Source organism: Equus asinus, chromosome 1 (genome assembly GCF_041296235.1).
Source record: "Equus asinus isolate D_3611 breed Donkey chromosome 1, EquAss-T2T_v2, whole genome shotgun sequence".
Taxonomy (NCBI): Eukaryota; Metazoa; Chordata; class Mammalia; order Perissodactyla; family Equidae; genus Equus; species Equus asinus.
The window spans coordinates 186,967,742-186,994,366 of NC_091790.1; the positions used below are offsets into that span (position 1 = coordinate 186,967,742).

The window sequence follows — 26,625 nt, forward strand, 5'->3', positions numbered from 1 at the left end:
TGGAGATATAAGTAATAAATCTAATTAACAAGGCATCTACAAGACAAATATTTGAAGGTGACCATTGTCATCCCCTCAGAATTGACTCAACTCGACTGTTTATTGAATACACACCAGGCAGTGTGGGAGGCACTGATGACACAGTGCTGAACAAGTAGGACGTGTCCCTGTCCTCATGGATCTTACATTACAGCAGGGAACTGAAAACACAATTAAGACATCTTTCCTCCTAGTGAATTAATCCCATTTTCCAACAATCTTCATGAGCAAAAATGGCCAAACCTTTCAACAGCAGGGCTCCCCACTTCTGGAATAACTTCACCTTATCCCTTAGCTCCAATAACACAGCAGAACTTCAACTCCCAAGATCTGCCCACTATACTAATTCTATTAACGAAGCAGCATCCAATTGCATCAGGTCTATCAATAACATCACACAATTAGATCATATTAAGTTACAATCCACTAAAACCCATCACTGAGCATGAAAAAGATAAACTACTTTGGCACCGATTTTCACCATAGTGCCTGGCACATAAAGGTATTCAGTAATCAGTGAATGAAAGCATCTTGCAGTCTAATCTTACGGACAAAGATTTTCTGATTGCCTTTTCTTCTTTGAGAGAATAACCCCTCTATACCATCATATCTCCAAAGGTATAGGCAATGCTTTAAAATGAAACGGTAAAACTGTTATGTTGGTATAAGTGAAATTCTGAGTGAAATGAGCTTCATAAGTGGAAATGATGAGTACCAAATTGAACTCAATACCAGTCTATCAAATTTGAAAAGAACTAAAAAAAAAAAAAAAAATTTGTTACTATTTTTAAATTGCTACATCATCCCGATACTCTGTAATTCTGAGAAATTAATTATAACAGATAAAATCACCTTGTAAAATATACCCCAAAGTTATAATGCTTCCCCCTAAAAATCAAACCTGTGTGTTTCTGTGTCTTGAATAAAGACGAATAATAGAAACAAATTAAAACCTGCACTTTGAAATTCTCTAATGCAAAAGTAACCTCTAGGAAATGTTTCCTTAAGCAATAAGCACAATCACACTTATAGAAACCAAATTTCTCTATATTACTTCACAATAAATTCAGCAACATCAATATCAATACATTAACTCACTGACACGTATAATTGTAAGAGAACAGCAATAATTAGAAGTCATGTCACTTCCCTAGAGCGGGAGTTCTAAAAAGATGGTCCACAAACCAGCAGCAGGAGCAGCAGCCTGGGAACTTGTTAAAAATGAAAATTCTCAGACACAACCCACACCTACTGGACAGAGACGCTCTGGGGTCTCTGCTGGAGTGCCCAGCAAACTGCCTTCTAATAAGCGCCCCAGATGATTCTGATGCACACTAAAGTTTGAGAGCCCCAGCCCTCATTTGCCAAAATATAGTTTTACCCAAATAAACCCTGGAGATACATAAAAGGAGAGTAACAGAAAAACTGAAGTGGTCCACATAAGGATATTCTGCTGAGAACTGCTGAGGTTACTGTATCAGATTACAAAACTGTGCAGTGCAAGCATTTTTACCAGCATATCATCTGCAAGTAACAGATATTACCTATTGTACAAGTGAAGTAGAAACTAAAATAAAATGATAAAAAATTATCATCTATGGATCACTACCATACGCCAAGCACCGTGCTACAGACTCTACACACATATAAAATTATTCTAAAAACTGTATTATTAGTTCATGAACGTAAAATGAATCTATACTAGATTGTCTCATATCTACCACATTTAGTGTATCAAACCTTAAAGTATTCTTTTAATAATAACTACATTTTTTTCTGAGTTTACTCACATATGGTATAAATTTTAATTACAAATGGAGTTAAAAGTGGCTCCGCTTCAAGAAATATAAAGTTTTGGCAAGTTAATAAAAAAAAGCAAAAACACGAGCACAAAAGCCTTCAATGTTATAATAAAAGTAAAGGTTATTCAGCTAGGACTAATTGGTACAGATGCACAAACTCTGGAGTTGGACTCCCGCGTCCAAATCAAGGCTCTACCACTTGCTAGCTGAGTAAGTACTTTAGTTAACCTCCTGGGTCCTGCTGTTCTCATGAGCAGAATGGACTGGTGTAATACCTACCTTAGAGGGTTCTTATACACAAAGCACTCAGCACAATGCCCATAACACAATAAGCACTCAACATATGTTAGGTTAGTAGCAGTAATAACAATAGTGTTCGCTATGGAGTCAGGAACACAGAGAAAGCAGTGATTTTCTGAAAAGAAGAAAATCTCAAAACTCATTAAGTACACTGTGATCACAAATAGCTTTGTCATCTCCATCTTTTTTCCAATTATCCACCAATAAGAAGTTCTGCTTTATTTTTATTATTTTCAAGGACTTCTAAAATCGAAAATTGAGTATAATGACTCCAGCAGCCCTATCCGTTCACATGCTCTTTTCTTTCTTTCCCACTTCCCTGTAGGCTCCACAAGGGCCAGGATCTGTTTTTGTTCACTGCCCTATCTCCAATGCTCCTAAGGGTGCCTGCCACACAGGAAGTACTCAACAAATACCACTGAATGTATGCATGAATGAATGAATGAACGAATGGCATATTTCCAACTACAGGCAAAAAACAGAAAACAGGCTGCAGAAAACAGAAGACCGGAGGATTTAAGAAACAACTAGAGACAAGCTGAACTCTACAAGGGCCAAGCTACATTTTCTAAGTGTCACAAGTGTGATATAACCTTGGACTACACTAACTCATCTAAAACAGAAAGGTGTTCCATATTCCACAAGATTTCAGAGCCTCTGGAATATGAACACTAACTGTGCTCAACTCTTGGCTGCAGAGAGACTGGGAGTTGCCGAAATTGACTAAAAAGAAAATTATTTTCCTTTCTTAATAAATTCTTACAGCTACTGTCATTTATCCTTACAAACAGACCTGCATGAATTCTCAAATAGTTTATTCTAAAGGAATGTCTGAAAATAAAATGGAAAAATAAAGGTCTGTGCAGTTTCTGTTTATGAAACAGAATTTTCTATCTTCAGGAAGTTTTGCAGTAGGATCAAGAACAAATTCTCATTACCTACCAGCACTTAGCTGTACAATCTAATAAACTTAAGTTTTCTCAGCTTTAAAACGTGAAGGTTGAACTATATAATGTTAATGTCCCTTGCAGTTAAAACTTTCACAAACACCATACCTTAAACGTATTATTCCCCATTCCACAAAAACTCTTGAGAACAGTGGTGGCAGGAGATAAACGAAACAAAACAGTGTTATCTCCAAATTTTATAATTTTCACTCAGTGGGCACTTAGGTTTCCACCCTCATTCTCAAAGTTTCCTACTACTTGATAAAAACCTCATACTAGATAAGAATAAATGGGATTCACAAATTCATTCAGTATAGGATTATTGGGGGACAGGAACTGTTCTGATTACTGAGGATAAAACCATGACCAAAACAGACATACTCCTGCCCTCACGAAGCTTAAACTCTGATAAATGCATGATTTTACAAAAGTGAAGTTACTATGAAGCTACGTGGGTGGGATCTGATATTTGAATTGAAATCTAAAGGATATTAATGAGCAACATGGGGAAGAAGAACGTGTCTTAGTGGAAACATCAGTCAGGCCCAAAGGCACTGAGGATGATTTTCTTTAGTTAGAGCTCTGACTGCTGTTTCAGATACCAAACGCTGGCAGATCTAGGGTCACTGAGGGAATTCTCTTACACACACACACTCACACAAAATTATTGATAAAACTTAGCACAAGGTCTTGGAGGGGTCCCTTAAGCTTAAAATCACCTTTGTAACTATAGAAAAAAATTTAGAAAATTTTAGAAGAAAGTTTCACTTTCTTTCAAATTATTCTGGAGGGTGGAGTTTCAGATAAATGGTGTAACTAACAGTGGTTTCATTTTCCAGTGCCTTTAGAAGTAAAAGCAACAGATTAGAGATTTCTAAATTGTACTATATCACATTTTCCCAACGCTTCCCTCCACAAAATTCATTTATAGCAATATTTTCTTCTAATAAGTTTCCTCTTTCACTGATTCATTTAAGTCATTTAACAAACTACAATTACTCTGCAAAGAAATACTGTCTATATTCTCAGAAGCCCCCAATTCTTTTTGGAGCTTCCTGTCCAGTGCCTTGTTTTCATATTCTATCAAGCTCCTCTATTCAACAGCCATCTGTGAAAGGTAGATGTCCATGTGATCAACCAATTTTTTTCTTATTTTGAACTGAACAAGATGACCCTGCTTTCTGGGTGTCCCCGAATGCTCCTGGCCCAATGGTGGAGCTCTAAATCAGAAGCCAGGTTGTTTTATAAACACTCCACGAGGGAAAGAGAAGTGAAGCTCACTGACAATGGAAGGCAGCACTTTAAACGTCCCTGTTAGGTGAAAAGAAGGCTTGAGATAAAATAAGTCTTTCATTATTAACTTGGGTTTCCAAAGATTTACGAATTATCTCACAATGAAACTGAACATACCAAGTATCTTGGAGAATACATTCCCCTTTTTTATTTATTGGCATTTCTCACTTATTATTTCAGATTTCTTGGTCTAATATTATTCTACATTAAGCCCCTGATTTAAGTTTCATTTAAATTTCCTTCTTTTAAATACGTATCTCTTCTCATTTAAATTCTCTAGAGTTTTAAGCAAAGAAGTAGGAGTTTAGTGTAAACTTTTCCTATTTGCATTAAGTAATTGGATAGCTTGCCTAAGCTTAATGAAACAAATACCAGTCAGCTCTGCCCTTATGCCTCAAGCCCTAGCAACTTAGCTCTTTTTCTCAGCATATTCTCAATCAGGTAAGAGATTTAAGATACACCAGCAAAATGAGTTTCTAAAAACCAGGCAAATCTCCTGTAATGAATATTATTACTACACGTCCTTTTAAATGGAAAAATAATAATAAACTACTCCGATACATTCAGCTCTCATAGATATCTGGTACATAAAATCTAACTGTATATATTTCAGTTTCTGTATAAAAACCAGCCAATATTATTTTATTCCGAAGCACCTAAAAGTTTTAAGAAAATGGGAAGGGCACATTAAAGATCGCTTTAGCTAGGCATTTTCTATATATTCCACTCTGTTAGTCTCCATGAAGGAGGCCTTACCCACCTCCCTTTTTCTCCACAAGGAAACTGAGCTGTGGAAAAGCACAGAGGGCACAGGAGGGGAAACGTGGCCGACCTGCTTTGATTTCACGCTTCCCAAACACCTGAAGAGTAACCCCTACAGGAATCAGTGTCCCTTACATTATACACCTTTGTGGTCATATAAGGACAGTTTTTAAACCCTATATCATTCATAATTATTTAAAAAGAAGCTCATTTTTTATTTGTTTTCACTATATCAACTCAGAGTTTGCTGGAGTCCAAATTGTTACCAATCCTTTCCCAAAGCGGTTTGGCTTCTGATGACCCTAAATGTGTGCTGAACCGGTATACTGCTCATCTGGCCATGGACAAATACTAGGATTTATCTTCATGTAGGCTGACACATAAGTAATTCTATACAATTCTAGCTCAGCAAATTACTTTATAATTTAATATGTAAGGCCATTATACTACTGAGGGAAAGCTGATAAGAACATCAGATAATGGATGAGAATAAATGGGAAACTGAGATTATTAGAGATAAAGTGATTTGATGAAATGATTTCTCTAAAGTTGAACCATGACCATTATACACAGACAATATCCACGAAGTATTGCAACACACTTGACTCAGAAAGTCTGTTTCAAATGATGGGAGAGAAAAATGAATGACTATAACCTCAAAGGTGGTGTTTAATGCTAATAAATTTTATTTAAATACATCATACTTTGTCAGAATGTGCTGAACTAGCACTCAAAATATTGTTTACTATTCATTTTTTAAAGAGAAAAGCTGAGCTGGGTAATTCAACCAACTAATTATTAGACTATTAAAAATAATGACAGAACAAGTATACAGCTTTCTATTAGTAAGACTCTACAAAAGTAAAAGTACATAGCCAGCTTAATCTCAGTTCAAATTATACCAAATCCTGGAAGGAATGTACGTTCATTGAGATTCCAAAATAAATACATGAAGCTGATGTACATTAATACAGCCATGTTATATTCATATAATATCTACATGTATATGTAACATCTATTTGTATCTACATGTAATGTCCATATGTGTAACAAATAAAGAGTTAGCATTTATTAATTTTTACTTTATACCAGATACAGGTCTAAGCATCTGACAGGTGTGACTCATTTGATCCTCACAACAGCCCTATCTAATCAACTATTGCATTTCAGGTGAGAAAACTGAGGCACAGAGCAGTGATGTAAAACCAAGGCTTACACAAGTTATAAGTCATTTGCCCAAGGTCACAAAGCCAGTGAGAGGTGTAGCCAGGCAGCTTGACTTCTTAGAGAGCCTGCGTTCTTACAGAAGATACACACATGAAGACACACACACACACACACACACATACATATATACCGTTAGACTGTGAGCCAAGGGGCAAGAACTTTGTCTTAAGCACCACTGTAACCCACACAGTAAATAGTGCCTGGCTCTTTGCAAGCATTCAATAAATACGTTTGAAAAAGAGTGAATACAGAATAAGAGCATGGCTTAACATTATGGAACATAGGTACTTTTACATAATGGTAATTTAGCAATAAATAGCACTGTCTTGGAAAGTTGAGTGACTGCAATCTAGCAAACCATATAGTAAATCAGTATTATTTAACCAGCAGTATGACCTGGATCTGAATACAACCAAGAGGACATTTATTTTGGTCATTTATGCTTCTATGTAAATATCGTTTAAAATGTCATTCAGAATTTAAAAATCAAGGTTTCCTTCCTTTCCACAAGAACATTAAAAAAGAGTGATTTTGTTTTAATTCACACTAAAATTTAGTCACAATCTGGACATTTTCCCGCATTGCCAGCTTCGAAATGATGCTGGAGGAAAAAAAAACTTAGCCCATGACAGGAAGCCTACAACTATTATTGAGGATTACCCATAGCCACAATCCTAAATGGTTTTCACCTCCCCCTTCTAGAGGATCACCTCCTACTCACACGTGGCATGTTCCTTTGTACCTAGGGTCCATATTTCAGTTTTCACTCGGGAACAAGTTCTACCTGTCTTGGATTTTCTGGGAGCATTTTCTTATCAAATACATTCTCCTATTGCACTGAAAAATACATTTACATTTGAAAAGACTTCTGATTTTCGTTCACAAATTGATATCACCATATCCATGGCCCACGCACCCCCCTGCTCCAGGAATTCACAATTAAACTTCCCAGGAGGAAGTTACAGAACACCCCAAAGCACCCTTCTCTTCCCTCTACTAGAAGGACCTATGGACACTTCTTTATCTGGCTTGAACTGAACATTTAGAGGCATCTTGAACCAAAATAACTAACTTTTCATTGTAAAGTATACTATATCAATTGTCATAATATTCAAAATACAACTGAACAACAGTGGGAGTGGGGAGGTAGAGACACACACCATTAAATTGTGCCATATCAGCAGGGCTTGAAAATAAACCGTTTTATAGAAGTAGTGGAAGGCAATGCCCATGCATGACCTGTTACTATTAAAGTCTTATTTAGAAAGCATCTATACCCCTCCCCCTTGCTAACATTCCCTGGATGGGTGCTGCAGCTCTTTGTGTAACTAAGATGCTAAAGGAGGACAACCATAGAGTCAGCTGGAGGAAAAAAGAACTAAAGATCAAATACAGGTATCTCTGGGGCAAATTCCTTTCAGCTGGGCAAGCTATCAACTCCTCCAACAAGCACTGGCCTCATCCCAGACAGGCAGCTTGAGCCAGAGACAGATGACAATGTGAGGATGGATTCCTCTTAAAGACAAAGAACGAGGACAATATTCTTGGTTCAGTGACCTGAGAGACATGGGGGGGCTCTCATAAAGAGAACTCTGAGCTATGAAGATACAACAGCATTTTCATACCCTTATGTGTGCAAAACACACATCAAGTCTTTTACAGAGTTTTGTACTTATGTTCCTTTTTCATAAAGGACGTATTTTTGCCAGGACATGTATTTTGAAATTACATCCTCACTAAGTTGGTAAATCTTGGGGAACTTTTAGCCAGAGAGAGACAGAAGACATTATCATCTTCCATTCTAAGACTTGTAGAGGAAAAGAATCAATACTTCTTCTTCCTTTCTATTTCAAAGGACTTTCAAGCTTGAGCCAAACTGCAACCTCTCACCCCCCACCTGCATTATGCCTCTCAAACATACAGAGACACACACACCACTGAACCCACTCCATCTCTTTTTATGATCGATGCTTTAATGGTAAAGCTTAGAGGATTCCTCCATCAAGCTCAGAGTAAACATTTTTAAGGAAAGAATGATTACACAAAGTCCTTTATTATTTTTTTTAAATCAAGTAGTCTTTGAATTTCTAATCATTTTTGATTCATATATTGAGCTCCTAATTTGATGCATAAAGGTTAACGACTGTTGTTTTTATAAATTGTGCTTATTATCATTTCATAATTGTGCTTCTTTATTCTGTTTAGTGCTTGTAACCTTCAATTGTACCTTTTCTCATTTTTCTTTTTGTTTGGTACAGCTTTGCCAATCCATTCATTTTTAACCTTTATTAAGGTTAAACAAATTATTTTAAGTGTATGTCATATAAATAATACAGTTCTTGGTGTGTGCATATTTTAACATAATCTGGCAGCCTTGATCTTTAACTGGGTAGTTGTGGTCAGTCACAATTATTAACAGTATATCAACACTTAATTTTATTTCTACCATTTTATATTATGCTTACTATTAATTTTACTTTGCTATTATCTCTTTCTTCCCTTTCCTTGTTTTCCTGGTTATATCAAGTTACTATACATTCTCTTCTCCTCTCAAAAAGAACTACGGTATTTTTCTATTCGATTAGTGGTCCTTCCTGAAAATTCATGAACACTTTTTTCCCCACTACTGTTTGAAAACATAATTTCTACAATTTTCTCAACCACTACCCTATGCAACCTCAGTAAGATGAAATCATTTGAATACTTTGACTTTCCTCCCCAACCCAACTCTTAGCTAAGAGTTCAGTGCTTTTAAATTCATACAATTCTTAGGTTTTCTCTTGGAGGATTTCTCTTCAATTTCAAGAATCCTTATTAGTACCTTTATTAGATGTTCCCAGTCTATCATTCATGTTTACAATGCAAAGAATGATCCTCATGGGGGCTTCCTCTCCTCCTCACCTTCTCCTATATTGAGATCTCCGTTGTAGTTAATTTGTAACTTGGTTAGAATTCTTTTTTAAGTATTTTCCTAAGATGGACTACTGCATCAGATATTTAGCTATGACTCTCAGCTCCACACCTTCCCTCTTCTAGTCTCTGCCTTGTGATGTGGGAGCTGGAGTCTCTAAACCACATTTCTGCTTTGCAGCTGGGTCCCTGTTAGGCTCTGCCAATAGAGGGTGCCAGAGGGAGACTGCAAGCATGGAGGAAGAGGAACTCTCCAGTCTATGCCTTTCGGCATCACTCAGGCCTCAGTGCTTCACACTAGCTTTGACACACACACATACACACTGCTCCTGCAGCAGCAATTTCATCCATTTTGCAGCTTGCCCACACTCACAAAATCAACCTCATTGCACCCCACTGTAGAGACACCAGCCCGACCCACTGGTAGGCTCCTCAGAAATCTGAGTCTCAGACCCATTGGTCTCTCCTCCAAACTCAAAGGTAGGCACACCACCAGCCAGGAGGCGCCCCCTCCTCAGAGGTCTGAGCTGCAGTTCTCCAGAGCCCCTCCTCCAAGCTTCAATGTTTTAACAACTGCTACTGCTTCCTGCCAGCCCTACCTCTGGGACACCTTAGAGCTGCACTGTCCACTACAGTCGATATTAGCCACATGTGGCTATCAAGCCCATGAAATACAGCTTGTCCAAACTGAGATGTGCTTGCTGTATAAAATACACACTGGGTTTTTAATATTTAGTACAAAAATAAGAATGTAATATGTCTCATCAATAAGTTTTATATAGATTATGTTTAAAATAATATTTTGGATATATTGGGGAAAAGTAAATATCTTAGAATTATTTTCACTTATTTCTTTTTACTTTTCCTCTCTTTTTTTTTTTGTGAGGAAGATTTGCCCTGAGCTAACATCTGTTGCCAATTCTCCTCTTTTTCTGCTTGAGGAAGGTTGTCCCTGAGCTAACATCTGTGCCAATCTTCCTCTATTTTGTATGTGGGATGCTCCGTAGCATGGCTGATGAGTGGAGTAGGTCCACACCCACGATCCGAACCTGCAAACCCGGGCCATCGAAGCAGAACACGTGGAACTCTAACCAGTGAGCAACAGGGCCAGCCCCTCTTTTTACTTCTTTTGACACAGTTACTAGAAAGTTTTTAATTACATACATGGCTCACATTATATTTCTATTAAACAGAACTGCCTTAGGCTGTTTTTTGTTTTTCTGCTTTTTGTTTTTTGTTTTTGCCTTTTCAGCTCTTAAATACCTTATTAACAATTCTAATATTAAATTCTCTCTGTAAAAATAACTGATGAGTTTTGTCACCTTAATGGATTCTGGCTGCTAGCTGTTAAGGTTAATAAATTCTCTAAATCACGGCATATCCGTCTCTTTTTCACCCTGACAGGTAAAAGAGAGCTCAAAACAGGATTCTGGGGTTTCAGTCCTTTTTCTCAGGACTCCCTAGACGTCATTCCACCTTCTAGCTTGCAGTTTGGCAGAAGAAAAGCCTAAACCCAGACTGATCCCATTTCCTTTATAAATTAGTGGTTCTTTCTTTCAGAAAGCTTATAAGATTTTCTCTTTCTCCTTAGAGTTCAGGAATGTCAGCAGGCCATGACTAGGCGTGCATCTCTTCTCATCAGTCCCTCCTAGGATAAAGAGAGGCCTTTCAATTTGCAGACTCCCGTCTTTCTTCAACTCAGTGAAATGGTTTGTATCATTTAATTATCACCATTCCTCTATCTCTTCCCTTTATTTCCATCTAGAATTTAGTCTATTTCACCAAATATAACCTGCATGGGGTTATTTTCCCCATACTTCAATATCTAGGAAATCAAGATGCAGCTTAAAATCGACGTGTCTTACAATCAAGTGGCAAAAGTTACCAATGCTACAAATATCAAAAGCACCCCTGAAATATTGCAACAGTTCTTGCTAGAAGCACCTTTTCCGAGTACTGTTCTCATTTGTCTTTCTCTCTGGCTGCTGTGTCCTGTAGGTACCGTCTTCTTTTCATCTACCTACTCACCAGGGCTCAAGCCCACCTGCTGGGCTATATTAAGCGGAGGAACCTGATGAATGGTGAGAGAGGAAGCACTCTGCCCCTGTGGCCCAGCGGGATACCACCAGCTGAGAAGTTTTCGGCCTCCTGTCAAAGGCACCAGGAGAAAGTCTTCCGTCTCCCACCCACTACCCAGATCAGCTAACAGGGACATGGAAACCAAAAGGCTCTCTCAGGAACATTCAGATAGACTGCGGCCAACTCTGGTGAACCACGTGCTATGCCAAAAGTAACCCACTGGCTCACACCTATCCATCAGAGGCTCTTCTAAGAAAAAGCAGCTGGGAATTACACTGCAATTGAAATGAGAGGACAGCGGAGATGCTTTCAAGCCTCCAAGTGCCTGGAATCCTCTCCACTTTTAAAATTTCCATTATTTTTTTTTAACATTAAAGGAATACTTAGAGCATATTACGGCAAAGTTAATAGATAAAAAGTGCTGGATAGGGCAATCTAGGTCACTGTATGTTAATTCTTATGGAAATAATTTCCCTATATAGTCTTTTCACTGTAAGCTGCATTTTCCAATAAAGAAATCTTGAGGTATAACACAGCCCCCCTGTACTACAAGCACTATGAAGTCTTCCTAGATATACACAGGGTGAAAACTACTAACCCCAAAACAATCAAATAAGAGCAAGTTTACATAGGGACAGAACAACATGGTCCAGTTTTGCAGCTTGCTGATAATAATCAGGCAAACTGAAGGACAATTCTTAGGGAATCAGGGAACAGACAGATTGCCCACATTGCAGAGCACTGCTCTGATTAATATTACACAGTAGTAGGTTCAAGATTAAACTCCGTGGCAAGCACCTATTCTATAATGCTGGTGAAATGCGCAGCCAATTGCTGTAAAGGTCAGCCTATCTGAAAGAAGAGTGACATCATCTTTGGAAAGATGAAGAGCCGAATGAAGTTGTATGAGAAACAGAGGGACAACCCCCCTCCAAGGGAGTCTATGTTGCAAAACCAATTTTATTTTCAAAAAACTATCTCATACTCCAACAAAAGGATAAATAGCCTCTTCAGAGTCAGATTCTACATCATTGAGCACAGCCACAATCATTATCATTAGCTAGTTAAACAGAGGCTTTAGAAAAGAACCTCCATCAGTCTTACTTCCAAATAAAGATGGCCCTATATTTTTTACCTCCACTCCTCTGTAACCTCAAAAGAAATACCAAGAGTTGAAGGGGCCTTATCCATGAGACCAAGTTCATCTTTCTGTTAAGAGTCACCTTGGTCTGTACAGGAAGTACAACAGACAACATCGGCACCCACCAGGCCTACTCCACAATGCGTTCTCCCTAGATAAGAGCAATCCATTTTCATGCCTCTCTGACACTATTCATCCGCTAAAAATTCATTCCTTGCAGACATTTTATTTCTAGTATTCCCTATGAAATCATGCTAAAGAAAAAACAAATTCTAATAAAAACACATTGATTTGAAAGCCATTAAGCAGTATACTAGATTTCATTTTATTTTCATTTTAACCTTAAACATAAAATGAGATGGCAGAAACATGTATTGAAAGAGCAAAAAATGTGAAATTCTGTATGATTTTACCTACTGTCATTTTAGGCTAACTCCTGTTCATTTCCTCACTTGATATTTTCCATCTCTGACTCAACAGTTAAATCTAGACATACTTTAAGAAGTAAGAATCACCATTCAGAATTCATATCAACGACAAAAATAAAACAAATGGAGTCGCCTGAAATGAAAAGACATTAAAAAGTACTTTTGACGAATTTAATATGTAGACCATAGCATGAGAACAAGGCATCAGCCCGCAGGAGACAGAGTGTAACATCCAGGCCTCATTCTTGAGGAGTCTACCGGAACGCAATTCCAACTCACTCTAACAAAAGGCATTCAGACCCATCAGGTCTCTCACTCTCTATTCCAGTTAGTTTGTTATTTTTAGTATTGAAGATTTTAATATACAACTTATGCTGTTTAAATGAAAACAATACGCATAATATTCAACAAATAGTATTATAATAGCTACCATTTAAGGAGCACCTCCTTGTGCCAGGTATTTTAACAGGTGTTTTACAGACATTATTTCATTTAATCCTCACAAAAACCCCACAGAGTAGTGGTTATTCACCATTCAAAGCTAAAGAAACCAAATCTTAGAGAAGTTAAATAAATTGCTCAAAATCACACAGGAAAATGTGGTGGAATTTGTATTCTAGATTTATGACTCCAAAAACCATGTGCTCGTCACTACACTGTACGATCTTGATTGTGTGAACTCAAATGCTTAGCTAAAAAGCCCCTCAAAGTGTAACGTTCCCTGCTCTGATTCAAATATCAACATCCACATCTAGTCTTTCCTCCCCCCTCCCCCCAGCAAAGCGCTCCACCTCGCGTCCACTTGTGCAACGCAAACTTGACATTCACTTGACCCTCGTGCAAACAGAAAAGGAAACACAGGTAGTGATATCACACGGCAACAAGGGGCTAACAGATGATCCAGAATGTGCTTCCATTCCTTTCTTTTTGCACTCACAGACTCTTGAGGTTGAGAAATAGTGCTTTAGCGCTATTGCAAAGGTACAAATCTGCACATTAAATGACATTAAGTGAAGAAGCATAAACTAAAGATTACAGTTACACTGATCATGACTAAAAAAACACTGCACATAACCCTATAGAAAAATTAAAAGAGGTTTGTGTTAGGTCTTTTTCCCTTCAGTTACTAAGGCTGAGAAGGTAATAAATTAATGTTTAAGTTGCTTTGTAAAGGTATACATGCCTATGAAGCCCCCCAAATTTAGTAGTTACAGAGGTGGTGGCCGCCCAAACCCCTTCCCTAGCCGACAATGTAATTCTAAGTGAGAAGGAAAAGGAATTGTAATATTGGAGTGAGGAGCGAGTGTGCTCACCAGGCTTTTGAAATGGACTGTTTACTACGGGGCAGCCTTTCAAGAAGAGAAAGGCCGTGGCATGGGAAGCAAAGCAATGGGAAGGAGGCGGAAGATTAACTACAGTTAAAAACATCTTGCACACCGCCTACGTGTTACACAAAGGTTTAATAACATAAAAACTTCAAAATGACCAGGTAGACCACATCAACTCATACAAATAACTCCCCTTTCCACGATGTTAACAACCATTTCTAAATTTCAACAGTAGGACAGGCCTGAGGAACTAAGGCTTTTTAATTATGCAATATTAGTCACTGACATAGTGCTCCAATCCCACACACAAGAACCATGTTAGCTAAACTAACAAAATGAATAATTTAACTCCAGCCAGCAGGAATTCGCTATGCCACCTTCATTATTTACTTCACAATACCCATTTCTCTCATGTTTGAAATAACAGCTGTAGGTGTTCAAGATGAGTCCACTGGCTACGTACATTGTTTCTGATCCATGTATCACAGGAAAATTAATTCATCCTCTGTTCAAAAAATCTAGGCAATCAAGAGTGTTTTAAAGTCAACCTACACTCTATTACTGATCTCCCTCGTTAAATTCTAAACCATTAAATGTCAATAATCACTAACGGATAACATAATCAATATAATCACACTTCAGATAAAGCTCATAAGCTATGTTATTGCCACTGCATGAAAAAGCAATGTATCTCTTCATGAGTTGTGTATCTTCACACCTTTTGCTATTTGAATTTTCCTTACTGCACCAGTAAAAAGATTTACTTTCTTTTTTTAAGAAGAAACCATTTTAGACACAAAAATGCTTCTATCATTTTCCTTCATGGGAAGAATTTTATGGCTTCTCACTGTAACTACAGCGTTGTGAAAAGCAGCAAGAAAGCAGATGCGTTCACAGCAATCCAGAACAAATTTTGTCACAGGGACCAAGGCTTGCACTCGATCACTCCTACACTCTGCCGACTATCAAAAGTTCCCCAGTTATGCCATAGTTCACAGGAGGCCCATCTAGCTTCAATTTTGCAGAGATGATAGCCATCACGGAGATTTGGAAAATGGTGCTTGAATCAGATACCGCAGTTTTATAAGCAGCTAGAATTGTACTAACTCACATTCAACTCCTAGTTAAAATAAGTTTAAAGATAAATAAATACTGTCAAGGAAGAAAAATTTCAGGGATAACTATAAATTTCATTAAGATGTATAGCAGATGTTATGTGGAAGATGAATATTCATTCCATCTGGTTTCCACTGTCATCCATTTTATCTTTACAGTGATTTCCAAATATCCCAACTCAAAATGCTTACATTGTACAAAAATCCAACTACAACACGTTTGTGGTGAAAACAGTTTGTCATTTTTTGCTTAGTTCAACATGACTAAGTTTGTTAATGTATTTTGACAGACTTGCATAACATCCTAAAATGTTTTGAACAATGCATTTTAGGCCGCAATGCAATATTAATGAGTGAATAATGTTCTTGAATATAAGGTTTAATATTTAATGATTCAGAGTGCTGCCTGGATTCAGTGCAAAAGAAAAATGTGGTTTGGAATCACTGCATTTATCAGAGGACCTGAGAAGACGACTACAGACTCCAGGCAAACCTTGAACCTAAACTTTGAGCTAGGGTCTCAGGTGTGAAACTGATGCTTCTGCCAACTGAAGTCTAGTGCTCATCAGTATTCACAACATCACACCATTTATCAAGTGTCACTCATCAGAACTCTTAAATTACTAAGAGCTCACATGTCTGTGCCAAGAGGTGAAAAAAAAGGAGAGTTAGTGTAAAACTAACATTGGGTAGTCTACATTCAAATATATTTAGGAATTAAATCTGCCAGTTGCATCAACATGTCAATTTGATTATTCTTCTTTTTAAAAATATGAGAAATTGTAATAAAGTAGCAAGTTCAGATCAAATAACAACTTGTCTCCATATACAAACTTATCTTGTATAAAGGGAAGTATCTAATCTAAGGATCACATAGCAAAAGTGGTTCAATGTGTCAATCTAATCTGATTAATGGGTAATCTGCACACATTATTGGACTTGTCCCACGTGGAAACAATCCTGTCTTAAAAACAAGCATAAGAAGAGCAACAAGAGCAGGATTTACTGAAATCAGTTAAGTAATTCCCAAAACCAGAGAGCTATGAAGAAAGGACTGTAAAGCACTCCTAACTGGAATGTTAATATTTCAGTGGTTTTAAAATAAAACACTAGGCAAAGGATGAAAATAAAGCCCAATTTTCATATTTATCTGCATTTATAGTTCACAACAGCCATGTCAATAATCACTAAAACATCACCTGGAGTTAAAACGTCTAGATCTAAGACCTACTCTGCTACATTCTGAATTTATCAGTATAACCTCTCTCAGCTGTTGGTTTTCTCACAGGAAGATAGGCATAGTAACACCCTATGTCAAACAAATGTTGTAGAATCAAATTAAATAATATTGTTAAGCACTAGGTCAAACAAAAAGCATTACACCAATGTGAGAAAACAAACAAAACAATCTATGTACTATTTACTGAGCACCTACAATGCACAACGCACCTCACTTACATTCCCACTGCAGTGGAGAGAATAACCAGAGCAGGCAATGGCAACTTCTGTGTTGCCTCATTTAGTTTCTACAATGAAGGAGGAAAATAAGCACAAAAATAATAGGAGAATAAACACAAATATATGGCCAAAATTTTTTAATATATAAACTTCTGTTAATGCCATATTTTGACAGTTTACAAAGTATCTTCTTAATCTGGAAAAAAGATAAATTATCAGTGATACTCAATGCTCCATCAATCAATTTGATATAATATTTTAATCATTGATTAAAGTAATTACTGAGCATTTATTATGTGCCTAGAATAGTATACAAAGCATTATGTTTTAAAAAAAGATCAGTGATTCCACCATCAACCACAGTATCATTTCTTGCTTTATATCATGACATTTATATAATGCTATTAGGTTCACTCTATTCCTTTTTTCCAGATCAGCAATTATATCAAGAAGTATTTCAAAGAGAGACAAAAAGAAACAAAACTGCTTTAAAATATATACTGTAGAAAACTTGAAAAGTTTGCCAATGATAGGCAATAGTGTCAGTTCACTATAAGATCTTAATTACCAGCATAGCCAGTGCGAGTCCATTTTTCTGTTAAACCATTTGAAAGAACTGATACTACAAATTCAATGAAAATTAATTAATTCCTCCTAAGCACTGGTCCTGATACTCCTGCAGGTAATGATGGTGTCTCTTTAAGGGAGCACAGATTCAGTAATTAGACTCTTCTCAAGTGTGAATAACTAACACAAAAAGGCAGATATTCACTCCAATCCAAAAATCTATATTAAATTACAGTAGCTTTTACGATTATTCTCTAATTTACAACATACTTAAGGGCAGAACAGTATGTTTAGAAAAATGACAGGAAGAATACAGAAGAAATCACTAATGATGGTTACCACTGGGGGTGAGATGGAGTACTGGGCTTAGTTTTTTTCACTTCTGCGATGTTGCTATTTTTATGCAAATATTTTATGTTTAAATAAAACCAAATAAGCCAGAGCAGCACTGACTAACAGAAATACAACACAAACTGCAAACTACAAGTGTAATTTTAAATTTTCTAGAAGCCACATTAAAAAAAACTAAAAAGAATCAGGTCAAAATGATTTTAACAATGTATTTTATTTAGCCCAATACATCTAAAATATTATCATTTCCACATGTAATCAATACAAAAAATTATTAAAGAGATATTTTATATTCTTTTCATACTGAGTCTTTGAAATCTGGTATTTTATACTCAGAGCAGATCTCAGTTCAGACCAACCACACTTCAAGCGCTTACTAATTACCTGTGGCCAAAGGACAGACAGCACAAGGCTACGTGAGTCTCAAAGGCATATCTGGGCACAAAGGTATTTTTCTTCCTAAATTTCAAAGCAACAAGGAGGTGCTCCTCAAAACCTCTCTCTCATTGGTTCTCAGCTCATGGAATACTACTGTATTACTACTGATTTCTAAGATCCTTATCAAGGTTTAGCTTTCGACGGCATCCTCCTCCCAAAGAATAATTTAATTTCTTTCTGCAAGGCCATATTAGCCTGCTATTTGATGTCCTCAATCCTTGCATGTTACTTACCTTCTTGTGTGCGATGCCACAGACAGTCTTCATTTCAGGGCTTTAACTACATTAGCAGAGGTGGCTACTGCTGATCCCTGGATCTCCTTTCAGAAGGTCTTCAAAAAGCCAAAAACAATCGTATCCCTTTCCCTCACAAGTAACACTGCAATGTTCCAGCAGCAGAGACCCGTAGACTCTACTGAGGGTCTCCCAGCCCTTGAAAATTATTTTCTGAGCAAGCAAAAAAGGTGAACAAACCAATACACAAGAATCAACCATTTAGCATCAATATCAAGTTTAAAACTTATATTAACTAAAAGGAATATTTTAACAACTGAAAGAAAAGTTGCTAATTTTAAAAAATAACTTATTAATGTAATAAAAAAATGCCATCTTATTTCTCCCACTCAGCCCTTTGGAACTAGGCATGCGCATACCATTGGAGAAAGATAATCAATGGCTTGTGCAAGAGCAAAAGTTCACCTAGCTTCACTTAGCTTGTTTTTCCTGCATTTTCACCAACAGAATTTCTAAACTCCTTACAAACAATAAAGGCAAGAGGAAATAAGAAAGGGCACATGAAGAAGACAGCAGGCAGAGGGTTCTCACTCTGTACAACTAGAGAACAATTAACTCTCTGAAATGGATGGATGGATAGATAAAATCATCACATCTACGGAGCACCTACCATGGTTCACTGTGCTGTGCTAAGAACTTTACAGGGAATGTCCCATTTAATCCTCAAAATAACCCTGAAGATAATCCCGAGGTGGGTGTTATTATTGTTCTCATCTTACAGATGAGGAAACTGACCCCAGAAGAAGTTAAGTAATTTACTATGTGGTCTCTGAATTAGTAACCTGTCAAGTTTGAATTCAAACCAAGCAGTGTGACCCGAGAGTGCTCTCTTAACCATCACACTCTACTGCTCTTCAGCTCAAAGACAGAGAAGCGTTCTCTGTAAGAATATTTTGTACAGAAAGTTCAATGTGTGCCAGGCACTTTATATACATTATCTAATTTAACCTTCATTTAAAAATAAGCCTATCAGGTAGGTATTAATCGAATTTCTAACTGAGGAAACTGAGGTAGAGAAGGGTAAGTCACCTATTCAAGATCCCAGAGGACTAAGAAGCAAAGCTGGCATTCAAATCAGATCTCTAAGTCCACAAGACATAACTTTTAGCCCCAGGTTTTTTTCCTCCTAATTTGAGTGGATTTGTTATTGCAATAAGGGTAGAAATCCATGATAATTAGGATTGTCTACTACTAAAATAATCTTATTTGTAGGACATAACAGTTCACAAACAGCATTCTTATATAGAGATAACCTGGTTGAAGGTAAGCACTACAAAAAAACAAGACCACTCATACAAGAAGACTATTAGAGGCTACAACACTGCTTCAATTTCGAATTCATTTTTAGCTTGCTTTAATAGAATTAACTCAGAATGGGAGTACTATTTAAAAAGGGACACATTTACAAATTTTTTCTTTTCAAATATCTATAGAAGGCTTATTAAAATTGTTCTTCCATTTAGTGTCACATAATAATGATGCCTCCTGAAATCTTCATATACAATGCACTTATATCAGCAGTAAATGCTGCAATGATATTAACTTGCCATTCCTTTAAATAGAGATTGAGCACAACAAAGAACGAACATGAGTGACATTGTTATACAGTTTCATCACGGTTTCCAGGGTGAAATGAAATGGCTAAGTCATTGAAAAACATGTATTTGAATTTCTAGGAGTTGCAGTATGTATATATGTCTGTGAGTATGGAAATAAGGTGAAAAAAGATGTAACTAATGAGGTGAATTCAGATACTTGACAAAAATAAATCCTAAAAGCATTAAGGATCTATCTATAAATTAAAATTAATCAAGATGAACCTCCGAAAGCAGTTTCTCAGGTAAGATAAATGTTTCAAAGACAACATGCAACACAATTTGCAGACGACTACTAGTAAAACTCGAAACCCCCACTGTTGCCAATTCTTAAAAATTCCTGTTTAAGATCCATGTTTACAGGGCTAAAGGAGTACAGAATTGGCAAACATGCTCTTAAAATAGCTGGAAACCTGTTTGCTTTAAAAATGGGCTTCAAATGGTAAATTAACCTCTCTGGATTTGGGTCAGTCCTATGGGAAGAGAAGATAAACCATTATTTTTCAAAAGCAAAGTTAAGAATAACAAATATGACCATCAAGCTTCTATTTTCATCTGTTTGGACATATAAAAATATCTCACATATGGTGGTTAAATATCTCACATGACTCAAAAATGTGATAATTGAAGGCATGGTAATTTTGTCACTGTCCTTCAATATATGACAGTGAACAAGTACCACGTGGCTATAAAAACCAACTTTACTTCCTTCCTTACCATGACAATGCACCACAATTCAAGCTGTCAAGTTCAAATTTACAAAGTATTCCCTTTTACATTTGCAGAGGCTCCAGGCTTCGGCTCAAGATCTCGCCCAGAGAAATTTGCCACCTTTGACTGGCTATTCTTCAGCCCACCTGTTTTACTACTGCAAACATACCTGATTAGATAAAAAGAGATGAATAGGGACAGATGACATCATCTTTACAATTTAATTAAACGCTAATCTAACCCATTTTAAACTTCAGGCCATAATCTTTGGAGAGTCTTGATGAAAATAACTTCCATTAGAAAATCAACACTTAGAATTTTGAACCTGAAAGATACCTTAAAGATTTAATATAAGGATTAACTTCCTGCTGAGAAAGAACTACAAATAAAACCAAACTCATCAATTTTCACGGAAATCTATCACTCAGTCCATCCACTTGTTATGGACTGAATTGCATCCCCCTCAGAATTCGTATGTTGAAGTCTAACCCCCAGTATCTTAGAACGTGACTGTATCTGGAGATAGAGCCTTTAAAGAGAAAATTAAGGTCAAATTCCATCATAAAGGCAGGGCCCTAACCCAGTATGACTTGTGTCTTCAGAGGAAGAGACACCAGGGATGCACTCGCACAGAAACAAAAGGCCACGTGAGGACAGAGAAAGAAGGCAGCCATCAGCAAGCCCAGGAAACACAGGCCTCAGGAGAAACCAAACCTGTCAACAGTTTGATCTGGACTTCCAGCCTCCAGAACTGTGAGAAAATAAAGTTCTGTTGTTTCAGCCGCCCAGTCTGTGGCATTTTGTTACGGCAGCCCCAGTAAACGAATACACCATCTCCTGTTGGAGAACACCAGAGTGGCTTCAGAGTTCTAGAACAGGAGGACTGACTGCATGGCAAAGGTGGGCCATGACAGCAAAAGGAAAGTTTCAGAGAAGGTAGCTTACAAGTAAGGATAAAACTTACATGGAACCAAGATTTAAAATGGTATCCAGCCTAGGGGTCAGGGTAACTAATCCCCTGGTAGAACCTGAATTATAACATATGTCCAAAATAGAATGAGAACAAGACAGTAACTAAACACATTGGAATAATTAAGCGGCAGATGAAAGATGACAGGAGTAAAAAGACAACGTGAAAGCGAAAGTTTCTACACCTGAGGTAGGAAGGGGGCGGGAGCAAAAGAAACTTTTTTTAAATAGCACAATACTTTACAATGAAGAAAATTTTCAAATAGATACGTACCATTTATTTTGGTTTGGTGGTCTATGGAGTCTAATTACCATGATACAGCAAACTGAAGAAAGTCTGTTTTGGGTTCTGCTGTTTTAACCCTCACTGTCATATTTGTAATAAGGAAGGAGTTTATTCAAGAGATTAAACAGTCACAGTACAAGTGACTGTGGTAATAATAATTATTGTTTTTAATAATTATCAAAATAACATTATTATAAAAGTTTGTAGGGTCAACGCAGTTTGACACGTTATTTGATCTTCACAACACCAGGAGGGCTGCAGGATTTACTGCGGTCCTAATTGTTTCCATTTTTTTAAATATAAGGAAAGTCTGTCATCAATAAGTAGAGAAAGCAGGACTAGAACCTTGGTTCTCTGATCCCCAATTCTGGGTGGTTCTTTGTCTAAAAACACACACGCATGCACACAATAAAATCTCTTCCACTCTCAATGCCATTTCTGTGCTCATTATACTAATCAACACTGCGAGGTGTGAGGGTGGAGTGCCTGCATCTCTCCAGGCTCACGCTCACCCCAGGACGAACCTGAATGATGAACTAGTCTTGTCGATCTGCTATTAGTCTGGAATCCAGCAAAGTTCCAGCAAAAAAATTTACTCATATTTTTAGAACAGTATGATGAACACCTCTAATATAAAATAACTGTGCTAATTACAAAAGGAATTTAAAAACCAGGTCATTATAGAGAATCAAGAAAAAAATTAACAAAAGCATAAGCTACGTAATTTTTTTAAGCCTATAGTTTAGTCACCCACTTCATTTGCCACAGATTTTTCATTTCAATCTTCAAATTTATTTGATTTTCCATTTTTTTGGTAGCAAGCAAAAAGCAAACACCATGTTATCCTTCAAAAGATGAAAGTTTGGGTGCCAGCCCCATGGTGTAGTGGTTAAGTTCATATGTTCCACTTTGGCAGCCCGGGATGCGCCAGTTCGGATCCCAGGTGCAGACCTACACACCGCTTATCAAGCTATGCTGTGGCAGGTGTCCCACATATAAAATAGAGGAAGATGGGCATGGATGTTAGCTCAGGGCCAATCTTCCTCAAAAAAAAAAAAAAAAGATGAAAGTATGGTCAAATTTAACAAATGTTTATTTAGTACATACTGTGTGCAGGGCATTGCTTTATTTATAAAGCTGGAAATATCTCAAAGCTGGTTTATTTCTTCTACTGACACCTGATCTTATGACACATCATATATTCTCAGATACAGCATGGTGGTGATTGGTTAACTAAATCACATTCAGGACGGATCTGTCATGGCAATTTTGGAAATATCAGTGCGCTCACTCCAGGGCACTGGAGTCCACCAGCTGCCATGTTGTCTCTCATCAACTGTGTGCAGGTCTCAGGGACAGGTTCTTACATCTATAGTCAGCTAACAAGAGAACTTTATTAAAGTTGAGTCACATTTTTTTAAAAACTATGTTGACTTAACAATAACCCAAAATGATCTGGCAAGATTTACAAGGTACCTAAACTCTCCAAGTACCCACCACAGGAACAACAAGCAACAAAAAGACTACTCCATCCAGCTAAGAACCACCCATCTAAAATTAATGACACTACTAGCCAAATAAATAGAAAAGGCATGGTCACGTGGGCATAAGGCAAGACAACACTAGTTTTACTACTATGTTCCCAAAATTTGCAACTGTGAGACAAAGCAGGGACTCATACTGGTAGTGAGGTAAATAGCACAATTTCCTGAAGGTATTTTGGCAATAATACTATTTTGTATAATCTTTGACCCAATAATTCCACTTCCGGGAATTTACTCTAAGGAAACACTGGCCATATATAAATTTAATAACAAGGATATTCAAAGCAGTGTGTTCATAATAAACATTTTGAACCATTTATTTGGAAGCCTAAATGTCTAACAGTGAACTACCGTGATATTACATAATGATGAACCATGGTCATAATATATCTTAAGAGTAAAAATAAAGCAGCTCAGAAAAACAAAAGGGACAATACAATACCACTTATGCTATTTTTTCCCCCATATGTACACCAGTGTACCAGAATATTTATAATGATTTTGTGTGAATAGTGGGATTATGGTGATTTTCATTTTCTTCAGTTTATGTAGATGCATTTCTCTAATTTTCTATACAGCGTACAATATTTTTGTAATTAGGAAAAAACACTTCTTATTCCTATCTTGTGCCTTGTGATTTTCTCCTTTATCTACAGATATTCTCAGGTACTAGGAAGATATCATGGGTGAAGTGACGACAGAACCCAGAAAAGCAGACCAAGCTACAACAAAGAACTGAATATGGGACAAGGTAAGAGAAACAAGCAAAGAAAGACTCTAGAAGACGTGGGGGCAGGGTCGGTGCACTGGAACCAGTCCCCCTTGCCGAGTGCCTGAGTGGCCTCTAGAAGTGAGCAGAATAGACAACCGCGTCACGGCTGCTGCTGCCTCCAGATCCCTGCAGCATTTACGACTCCGGGGGGGTGGTGACCAGCAGCTCTCTGGACCTCCTTCGGGACCCTGAGCTCCATCCTCTCCCTGCAACGTTATAATACATGTCTCCCAATCTTCTGATTCTTTTAGCTTCTTGATTAATTTATTTGCCCTTTCAAAATGTCCTCTAATTCATTACAGCCTTCCTGGAATTGCTGTCTGGCTTCTCAACATGTGATATCAGATGTCCCATAAACAACAGGACTATTATATTAAAACCACGAATTAGATCCAAGCATCCTATTTCTCCCCAAGCCTATTAACTTGATGTTCTACAGGTTGAATCTCATTTAATTTGCCATTTACAGAATAACATTTCCAGGTGTATCTTTCAAGTCCTTCCTGCTGTTCTGGATAACTCAATCTGTATGTTGGGAAAAATTATCTGAATAAGGTAAGAAAATTAATCCTGTTTTTTCCCTAATGGAAAAAACTGGAGGAGATGAGCACAAGGTGCAATCAATTCACAGCTGGGCAACACCCTTCACAGGATGGCCTCGCTAACTGAAGCCCCACACAGCGAAAAGCGATGAATATTTCTGTCTTTGAAATGACAAGATTGAGTGATGAAAAGGGTCAGGTACGGAGATTTCCTATTCTTTGACATTTTGCCATTAGTTATACAGTAAAAGATAGCTGTCATTACGCATAGAACTGTCACCAAATGTCCCCAGACTTGGCAGATTAGGCTTCCGATGGTTTGCAGGACTGAAAAAAAAAAATCAATCAAATTGAGACTTTTTTGCTTTCTTGTCTTATACACACACGCAGAAAAGCAAGAAATTCTAATGGGGGGGCACACGTCACAGCAAGGCCGAGCGTATTTTCCAGAAAGATAAAAAAATTTGCTTTGCCACTTTCATAACATCTCTCAGTCCTAAACTGTGTAAGATGATGTATGTTAAATACATAAAGATAACACTAGTCAGCCATAAAAAATGCCTGAGACAAATTTAAATGACCACCATAATAAAGAATTTGATCTTTTCTTTTTGTATTCTCCCTAGGCCTATGTCAGTAAACCAGAATAAACATGTTATTAAAAGAGAATCAATAGAAGGCTTTAAAATATACAGTACCACAAAAGGTCAAGCCCTGGTATCGATTTTAATATAACATTTTTTGTACAGCTTCCCAAAGGGTTCTTTTCTAATATTGTTCTTCATTTTTCTCTCACTTTCTTCCCTGACTGGTGAATTCATTGTTCTTGTCTGCAGAAAGCTGTCGAAAGCTGAGTTTGCTGAGTGTGTGTCATTCCTATGACAAGCTGCTGGAAAATGAAAAAACAAAAAAACAACCCCCCCAAAAAAACATTTAAAGGTAGTAGGAGAATAGACACAAGAGAATATGAAGCATAAAACAACGTTCAACTCACAGAACGTGCAGCAACGTTGAAACTCAGAACAATTTGCCGTCACAGGTCACCCACGGCTTTTTGCCTCCGCTGGTGCCTTGAGCCAGCGCTGACTCCTAGGAGCCAGGAAGGCGGAGGAACGCAGATTAGGGGAAAAGATGATCTCTCGGGTTTCAACTAAAAACTCTCACCAAACCAGGTAAAGGACATAAATTTTCAAGACACCAACCCATGTGACTCTGGGCTCCTCCTGAACTTAAAGCACCAAATGTTCAAAGGAAAAGAGGAATGCCTTCAATAGGGTTCATAGGGACTAATCAGACGTACAGGTACAGCCAGAAACACAGAGCTCCTGACATCTGTCCGACATTCCAGGCTCAAAGACTTGGATAAAACACATTCTGGGTCAGTCTCATATAAATATGAGTGCATGACACAGTATATACTTCACATGTAGCTACAAATTGTGAGTATATTTTTAGATGCCAATAAAAAAGTCCAAAACCCAGATTATATTCTCATAATGTCAGTTTTCACTTTTAGACAATGCTGACTAAGCAACTGTCTCCGGACAGGATGAAAAAGTAGATCCAGCATTTTTCCATAAATCACCTGAAACCAGACATTGCTGCCTCTGGAGCCAAAAATGCAGTCCCATATCAAAAACTGAAAGCTAATTAAGCTACTAGAAGGGAAGACACAAAGTGCAGTTGTTTCCTAAGAACCAAGGAAAGTTGAAGAGGAAGTGTTGGAAA

At 37.4% G+C, this 26,625-nt stretch overlaps 1 protein-coding gene across 4 annotated transcripts in view; it reads right to left on the reverse strand.

The window, feature by feature from the left end:
- CHCHD3 (coiled-coil-helix-coiled-coil-helix domain containing 3) overlaps positions 1 to 26,625 on the reverse strand; it is a 269,569-nt gene that overhangs the window by 177,798 nt on the left and 65,146 nt on the right. The gene's annotated exons all lie outside the window — the stretch shown is intronic.